General features: G+C 41.6%; 1 pseudogene; it reads left to right on the top strand.

The window, feature by feature from the left end:
* The first annotated feature begins 7,106 nt into the window (after positions 1-7,106).
* On the top strand, positions 7,107-9,069 carry LOC147447430 (uncharacterized; annotated as a pseudogene).
* Positions 9,070-9,625: the final 556 nt, after the last annotated feature.

Here is a 9,625-nt window from a genome sequence, read left to right as displayed (position 1 = left end):
CTAGCATCTTCAAAAGGATAATTCTTAAACTTAATAAGATATCGTCGGATAGTCTTACCGCCTCTTAGTACCTTGTCTTCATGTCGGAGAATGGACTTGGGCTGCAGCACCTCCTCTTGGTCCTCGATCTCCGGTGGGTCTTCAATAGTTGGTTCTTGAGGTGGCTCTCCTTTGTAAGGCTTTAATAGGCTCACATGAAAAGCATTGTGTATGAGCCAATGATTGGGCAGCTTGATTTGATAGGCCATCTCATTGATTGGCCTAAGAATCTGAAAGGGACCATAGTACCTTTTTGCTAATTTAGCATAGTACTTTTGGTGGCGCATAGGATTCTTGCCAGTCGTGTGCCTTAATCGAGCCTTGGGAAACTTTAACAAGACCCAATCGTTTTCTTTAAAGGCTTGGGCTCTTTGGTGCTTGTCAGCAGCAACCTTTTGCCTTTGCTGTGAGATAAAGATAGCATCCTTAATCTTTTGGAAAGATTCTTGTAGGTCTCGGCTATACTCATCTGCAGCGAAGATCTTCCCATGTACCTTAAGTAGCAAGGGACTTTTTGATCTTCTCTCAATTACCTAGAAAGGTGCTTTCCCATGGAAGTATGTACAGTGTTATTGTAAGCATACTCCACTAACGGTAAGTACTTCTCCCATTGGGATCTTTGATCTACTTCCATTACATAGGCTTTTAGTAGATCGAGAATGGTTAGGTTAGCTATTTCACTTTGGCCATCTGTTTGTGGATGATAGGCCGAAGAGAAGTTTAGCATTGTCCCTAAATTCTCAAAGAGACCCTTCCAGAAATTACTGGTCATTCTAGGATCTCTATCCAACACTATGGACATTGACAAGCCATGGTACTTGAAAATTTGTGAAATGAAGAGGGTTGCCATTTGATGGGCTTTGATAGTCTTTTTGACAGGTATAAAATGAGCTTGTTTACTGAACCTGTCTACTATCATCCATATTCCCGTATTCCCATGGATAGACTTAGGCAATCCAAAGATAAAATCCATGGATATGCTCTCCCATGGTGAATTAGGGATTGGCAAGGGTTGAAGCAATCCAAGTTGCTTCCCTCTATCAAATTTTGTCTTTTGACATACCACACATTTAGAAACATACTCTTGTATGTTCACTTTCATGGTAGGCCAATAGAAATATGTTTCAATTCCCTTTAAGGTAGATTGAATCCCTCTATGCCCCACATAAGGTGGAGCATGAGATTCATACATTACTTTCTCATGTAGTGAGTTAGTAACTCATATTCTATTGCCATAGAGAAGATAACCATCTTGTAAGGTAAATGGTTCTTCTTTCTTCCCCAATGCAAGGGCTGAAATTACATCTCTAAAATCGGGATCGATAGCATACTCATCTATCATTGAAGATAGATCATTGTGAGTTGCTATGGAAACGGCATTCACTCTCGGCCGTCTTGAGAGTGCATCAGCTACTTGATTATGCTTGCCAGCAATGTGAGCAATATGAAAATGAAATTGCGAAAGGAAATTTTCCCACCTCATTTTTTTGTCGGAGAGCTTGGTTTGCGTCATGAAGTACTTAAGACTTTGATGATCCGTTCGCAGAATGAAAGGAGTCCCCAATAAATAGTGCTTCCATGAGTCTAAGGCATGTAGAACTGCAAGGAGTTCCTTTTCATATATGCCTAGAGCTTGCTCAACAGGGTCGAGCCTTCGACTCTCATAGCCTATGGCATGCCCTTCTTGGAGCAAAACAGCTCTAAGGCAATCACCACAAGCATCACATTGGACCTCAAATGGTTTTGAGAGGTTCGGTAGTGTAAGCACAGGTTGAGAGATAAGCTTTTCGAAAGCATTGTTCTCCTTAGCAGACCATGTATACCTAACGCTTTTCTTTGTTAGGTCATGTAATGGTCCCGCAATTTGTGAGAAATTTTCTATGAAGCGTCTATAGTATGCACAGATACCTATAAAGCGTCTTAGTTCATGAAGATTCCTTGGTTTAGGCCATCCTTTTATTACCTCTAACTTAGATGGATCCATTTGGATGCCATCTTGAGAGATAATATGACCTAAATACTGAATCTCTTGCAAGAAAAATTCACTTTTCTTTCGATTAACATAAAGTTTATTCTCTCTTAAAACTTGAAATATTACCTGGAGTTGTTGCTTGTGTTCCTCCAATGAATTAGAGTAGATGATAATATCATCAAAGAACACTCCAGTGAAGGTTCGATGAGGCCTAAACAGCTTCTCCATCAAGCGGTTGAATGTAGCTGGTGCATTGGTCAAGCCAAAAGGCATGACAATGTATTCGTAAAGACCAAATGTGGTGCAAAATGCGGTCTTTACAATGTCTTGATCAACTATCCTTATTTGATGATAGCCACTTTCTAGGTCAATCCTACTGAAGTAGGTCGATCCTTGTAGCTTATCAAATAGGTCTTCTACCCATGGAACGGGAAACCTATTCTTGATAGTGATCCTATTTAGTGCTCTATAGTCGACACACATACGATATGTGCCGTCTTTCTTTTTCACTAATAGCACAGGTGAGCAAAATGGAGATGATCTTGGCCTAACCATACCCTTCTCAACTAACTCATGCACTTGCCACATAATCTCCTCTTGTTGAGCTTGAGAAACTCTAAAAGGAGGTTTAGTAGGCGGTGAACTTCCTGGAAGAAGTTCAATTGCATGGTCATCATTACCTCGTTTAGGAGGTATCTCACAAGGGATGTCGTCAATAAAAACATCTTGAAACCCCTTTAGAAAATTGGATAACTCTAATTCCTTTTGGTTGATTTTATTTTCTTTTGTTAAAGCATTAAGTTCATTTTGAGAATCTTTAACAAAAATCATGTACACGGAAATAAAGCTCTTTATTGACTTGTTGAAAGCTGGTGTATGTACAATGGGGATGGTGTTACCCATTTCCTTAGCATCTATATACATGTCTTTTTCCCTGAACTTAAAGAAGATTCTCCTTTCAGGAAATTTAACATCAGTAGCCAGGTGGTCAAACCATGGTGCCCCTAGGATTACATCCTCATGCTTGAGAGGAGAGATAAAGAAGTCCTCTTTGTCCACATAGCCTTGGACATGAAGCCTCAATTTCCCAATTAAGGGAGTGACTGAAGCTTCTTGCCCCTTGAAGGCACTGTCTGCGGGTAGGACATCTCCCATCTCATAGGATTGTATGCCTAGCTTGGTGGCTAACTCCATAGATATAAAATTGTGAGTAGAACCAGGGTCAAAGAGAATAAAAGAATCATGTTCTCTTACCTCTACCCAAGCATGGCATAGAGGAGATCCTTTGTGGTGAGTTTGGTGAGTCTCCTCCTCTTGGATTTCAACCAAGGAAGCTCTAGGAGAATCTTGGCGGTTGTTCTTTTGGGGACAAGCGCGTTACGCATGCCCTTGTTCGCCGCACTTGAAACACCGGTTATCCTTACGATAACGCTCAAGATCTTCAGGAGAGAGTTTATTCTTACCTTTGTAAACTCCCTTCTCTTTAACTTTGTTGCAGTTGCCCTTAGGAGACTTTTGGACATTGCCCTTCCCCTTAGGCTCATTGGAACCCTTGTTTTCTGGGGGCTTATTATTTCTTTTAGCCCCCGTTTGGAAATTGATTCGAGAGGCCACCATAGTGTGGTGTATTACCGCCGATATGGTACGTGGCCTTTGGGAGTTGACATACTCCGCCATTTCTTCGGTTAAGCCCACACAAAATTGTTGCTTTTGCTCTCCAAAATCCAACTTTTTGAAGACAGCTTTGAGTTGTAGGTCCCAAAACTTGTCTACATATTTGTGGATGGATTCATTGGGAGAGAGCTTTAAGCTTCACCATTGGGTGAGTACTTTGTCTTTGGCATCGGTGGCCAAAAGTTGCTTCATAATGGAAGCTCTTAAAGCTTTCCATGTTCGTGGAGCTTCACCGTTGGCTCGTAGGCTAGACCACCATTGTCTGGCGGAATTTTGAAAGTGCATAGCTACATGGCATAGCTTAGAGGACTCCGTGAAGCCCTCATCTCCAAACGCCGCATCGAATTGCTGGATAAAGGCCAAGACTTTGTCCGTAGCACCAAAGGTGCCATCATAGGTAAGGAAAGAGATGCTCTTCCCTCCCTGTTTGAATTTCTTCAGCTTGGATGACCTCTTCCATGCGGCATAGGATTTCCTATGGCCTCTTCTTTTTGATGGTTCAAAGGTTGCACCATCACTTTCTTCAGAAGGTGAAGAATTTGAAGAAGGTGGAGAAGAGGGTGACCTCTTTCTCTCCTTTTTCTTGTCTTGATCTTTGTCGTCTTCACAATAGCTTTCATAAGAGGAAGAGGATGAAGAAGATGGAGAAGAGGATGTCCTCTTTCTCGCCTTTTTCTTCTCTTGCTTTTTATCATCCCTCTTTCAATTATGACGTGGAGAAGAGTATGATGGTCTTGTCCGCTTTGGTGGTGATGGAGAGCGTTTAGCCGGCCGTCTTCGTGGAGCCATCTCCGCCGAGGTGGCGGGAGACTCGCTTCTTTCTCGTTCCTTTGGTGGAGGCTCTTGAGTTCTCCTTTGGGAAGGAGATGCATCATCAAGAAGTAAATTCTTGAGCCCTTCGTATGGATTCTCTTCTTCTTCCCGAGTCGGAGAGAGACCTCTTTTGGTAGTCTCACAAGGAGGCTTCCTAGGTGTTCTCTCGTGATGGTGATGAGCTTGGAGAATCCCGTGAGCACAGAGTTGCCGTTGCACTTCACTTTGGGGAGATGGATTGCCCATGGCTTGTTGAAGCCTAGAAACAAGATAGTTAACAAGCAATATTGAAGCATCCTTTGTAGCTTGCTCATGAGCAAAATCAAAGTTATCAACATTAATTTCACTCCCTTTACTATTATCACCCATTCTAACAACTTTTAGGTGTACTTTGGCACTTCAAGCCCTAGTTGCTACTCCTCTTTACCACTTTAGAAAAAGCACTCAAGCTACTGTACCCGCGGCTCAAATACCATTAATTGCAAGGAATAGAAGAGAAGGTATTTCGACACCAAAATAGCACCGGCTCCTGTCAAGCTTCTAATAGCTCAATAGTGGTTAAGCCGTAGGCAAGCCCCATAGGACTCCACTATTAAGACCATAGCTCTCGACAGTGATGCCCCGTTAACTGCACAAAGGCAGGCGCACTGCAAGGCTGAAAAATCCCTATTCTACTTACTCACAGGAAATTAATAATACCAATTAACCATTTGTAGCTAGCTTGAGGACCTCCCTTCTTGAGCAAGAAAAGAGAAACCTTGTGCTCTGATACCAATGTAACATTTAATGGCCTAATAACTTGTGTGTAGCGGAAATGTGCATGAACATAGTGGGCATTTCATTAGAATAGATTCCTAATGAGAATTACAAGAGTGCTTGGGTGGAGAGAGCAACAAAAAAGCATAACACCTAGTTAGATAGCATCGACAATACTTTCAATAGAGAGAGAAATTAAGATAATGACAACAGTTGAGGACCGGATTTGCATGGAGCCGGTCCCCCCTCCAAAAGGCTTTGTATTATGGTTTCTCCCATCAAGAGAGACATTGTACAATACAATTTTTTGTGTTCCTTCAAGACTAGCTAGGGCAATGAGGATGAAAGCTTCATTCACTAAGCAAAACACTTAAAAAACACAACTTGAATTATCCCCGTTCTCAGACCCAAGACCTCACACACCTTCGAAGATGGTGAGAGCTGGCAGGGTATGAGAGTAGATTGAGAGGAAGAAGGAGTATCTTACGAGAAAGATGTACATCTCCTCACATAATCACTCATATTAGCATAGCTTAGTAATTAGCTTGGTAGAGGAGATGAGCATGCATTGAAGCTTGGCTCTTGGTTGGATTTGCATCCACATGCCAAGAGAGTGTTGATGTAGGCTTCTATCTCACAAGCTTGGAGTAGGTGATGCGTTCTCCATTAAAGCTTGGAAGGAGATAGTCTTCTCTTTCTTCACCATGAGCTTTTGTGAGTGTGTGTGTGATAATTCCCTATAAAAATAAGCCCCCCCTCTCTCTCTTGGGCGAGCCCCCTTGCGATTTTCTCTTGCTCTAGCCTCATTGGCCCTCCCCAAATCCAAGGCAATCACAATTAAGCATCATAAGTGATAGCCTTTTGACATGTGTCCCCCTTTCCCCTTTTGTGAGAGCTTTAGGTAATTAAATAATTAAACTAAACTCTCATTGGAACCCCTTTCCTCCTTGCCAATAGCAATCAAGCAAGCCATTGGGCTCCTGAATGCTCATTGGACCCCTTGGGAGACTGCCCAATAGTCTTCTAGGAGACTTAATTCTCATTGGTTTCTTTTATTAAATGTTTTTAAATTAATTAAACTAGATTTACTCTAGCTTAATTCTCATTGGTCCACTTCAAGGGTCATCCAATAGAAACTGGGTACACCTTGTGGGCATCTGGCCTAGGGAGCTGACATGTGTCCCTCATTCCCTTTGTGTAAAGGGAGCCTGTGTGTGTGTGTGTGTGTGTGTGACTTTCTCTCGCATCCCCTAGAAGAAGGGCTCGCCCCCTCACATGTAGGGATATGCATTGACTTTGGAGAGCACACAAAGCATCCAATTCCCCCTAAGCTTTAACCCTTTGGACACAACCTTTGAATTTTGGAACCTTAGCATTTTGGAAGTCTTAATGGGCTGAACCTTAGGGTCTTTTTAGCCCATTGTTACACATGTCTCTTTTGCAGATGGCCCTACCTTTGGATCCATATTTTCCCTCCTTTGGGTCCCTATTGTGGCCGGTCTGCTAGCTTAACCAATATTCTAGCCTTTTCTCCCCTGGCACTTCCCCACATTAAATGATCAATTTAATATGAGAAAATCATTTAAGAGAATTAGATATTGATTATTATGATATTAGTAATAAAAAACTAAGTTTTAAAGGGTCGTTTGCAACTCCAAGATATCATTTTGTATTGATTCGCTCACCTGATCCCACAGAAAGCAACCCGGTGTTGATTCCAGCTCACTAACCACACACATTTATCCACGACTTCTTTGGTGAACCCGATGCGAAACGAGCCGGTTGGTAGCAGAAGATGTGAACACCACATGAAGTATCAATGCAATAGATGATGCATCAGTTTGTATCCTATATGCAACAGCAACACGCTTCTCAGTAGCAGTACCAACAAAGTGAACGCATTCGTCAAGCGAAGTATACAGTAACCGAAAGCTACAAAGATTTGAAGATCGTGATGTTTCAAAATTTTGTATTGTTTATGAACAATGTATGGAGGATTATAGAGTTAATGATCATGACGCAGTGGAAGGTTTTCACTTAATTGCAGCTCCCGAGCTTACGGCTCGAATTGAAGAAATTCGGGTAACACATGGTGCAAACTGGCAGAAATTTAAGAAGGTTTTACAAGAAGAGTATTTTCTTGAAGATTCTCAACGGGTTACCAAGCAAAGCTTTATGAAATGGATACAGTAGAAGGATAAAGGATTATCTATGAGAGAATTGCTACGAGCGTTTGAAAAGAAGTTTGAACAGCTATCTACTGTTGAAGAGAAAACAATGCAACCAGAAAAGGTCGAGCTATTTATTCAAGCAGCAGATTCACGCCTTCAGAAGAGCTGGTACACTTGCTTGAGGACCCATCAGGTGAGTTGGGCTTAACTTTTGATTGGAAATTGGTTACAAAAGCTGTTAATATGATTGTAAAACGACAAAAGAGGGTGGGCAAGTTCATAGTGGTTGATCCTATGGAAGCACTCAAAGAGGATCTAGTGGAGAAGCCCAAGCCCAAGCTAGAAGATCCAGTCCTTGATGAGTTGGTACAAGGTATACAACAGTTGAATTTGAATTTGAAAGCTGTTAAACTTGATGGTTTGAGTGCAAGTGGATCTTCTTCAGGACCAAGATATCGTCCTTGACAACAAGCATGGATAAAGGATGCATGTGGTGTGATAGCTTAGATCATATATGCAAAAATTGTGATGATTTTAATGAAGCTTATAAGAAGAACATAGTTTTTTGGAAGTATGGCAAGCTACATCTTAAAACAGAAACTGGTGAACGTCTACGCTTTAACTATGGGAAGGGCGGTATGAAGAAGCTGGTTGAGGAGATGCAACACAATGGCTCTAGGGTTGATGCAACAACTTATGGATTACAGGTATGCAGTGCGGAAGATGAGGAAGGTACCAAGGCTAAAGGGAATCTATGGCCCTATGCTTTGAGGACAACTGAAAAAGGTAAAATAACTTGTGACACATTAAGTCAAGCTGGGAATTTCATTCAACAAACTACGGGGTGGTCAGATCCTATAAATTCTCTTTTTGTGTATGCCTTTCTTGCAAAATCTTAGGCTAATGAAGCTATGGTGGAAGAGAAGCGCAAGAGAGTGAAGACATTGCGGGCCCATCAAAACAAGCTACGAGGACTAGCAGCAAGAAGGAACAAGGTGCAAGTTCTAAAGAAATTCCTACACTTTAAGTGGTTATGGAAGAGGCGTCCAAAGATAAAAATCAACGTAAGCCAAAAGGTCTTTCTTACAAGTTAAAATCTGATATTGAATTGGCTACAGATCTAAAGAAGGTATTTGACGAACGCATTCTCAATAGCAAGGTGGAACTTACTTTGGGCAATGTATTGCTAAATGTGAATTTCATGAGTACATCATTGATATTATAAAGAGAAAGGGACAAGTATCAGTCGAGCAAGAACCGGATGCGGTCAAGAGCCAAGTGATTCAACATGTAGAATCAATTTTGGATGCTTACGAGTCAGAGATTGAAGAAGAAAGCTTACTGTCTATAGTGATCTCGAATCAAGTTACACCCGAGGTAAGACATGTTTACTTCAATAATGATGATGGTGAGGAAGCAGTACCTAGGAGTCATTTTTCCAGAACACATTGGGCGAGAGCCACTACGGAGACAATTGTTAAGATTGGTGATATTGATGAGCCTATTCCACCACTTGTGGATCGTGGTTCAGAAATTAATTTGATGTCAAAAAGCTTGTACCAGAGAGGGAAACGGCCTATTGATATGGATCATGGTTATTCGAGCTACCAACACCCAGCCTGGCGATTTATATGGTGCATGTGAAAATGTCAAGGTTACAATTGGAGATTTTTGTGATGAACATAACATTTTATGCAGGAACATTTCTCTTATCCACTTATCCTAGGGCAACCTTATATCACAAATGTGCGTATGGAGACAAAGGTTTTGGATGATGGTTCATCATATGCAAGGATCCAAAGCAAAGATGATAAGAGAGCGGTTCAATTTTTGACTGTTTTTGTTGATCATGTCAGGAATAAAGATAGCTTAAGAGAACATCCTTTGCCAAGGGTTCGCAAAGAGTTTAAAGAGTACAGGTTTGCTCAAGATTTTCTATGGACTATAGTGGGCCTAGCGTGGTACAGGGAAGACATTAGGAAAAAATTGGACCCCCTTGGGGCCATGTAAGGATAAAACTAATTTTTTAGGGGATGGAGGGAACAAAGACAATAAATAGGGCTACTTTTGTAGCTCTCTCTCTAACTTCTCTCTAGATAGGAGAGGGGGGGGGAAGTAGGGAATGAGGGTGGTAAAGTAAGAGGAAGAAGGGGGATAAAGTAGGAGAGAGAGGAGTAAAAGTAGCGAGAAGAACCATTCT

Source organism: Adiantum capillus-veneris, chromosome 11, assembly GCF_014529385.1.
Source record: "Adiantum capillus-veneris isolate H3 chromosome 11, ASM1452938v2, whole genome shotgun sequence".
Lineage (NCBI taxonomy): Eukaryota > Viridiplantae > Streptophyta > Polypodiopsida > Polypodiales > Pteridaceae > Adiantum > Adiantum capillus-veneris.
The sequence above is the reverse complement of the archived record's forward strand: the minus strand, read 5'-3'. Positions and strand labels throughout refer to the sequence as shown.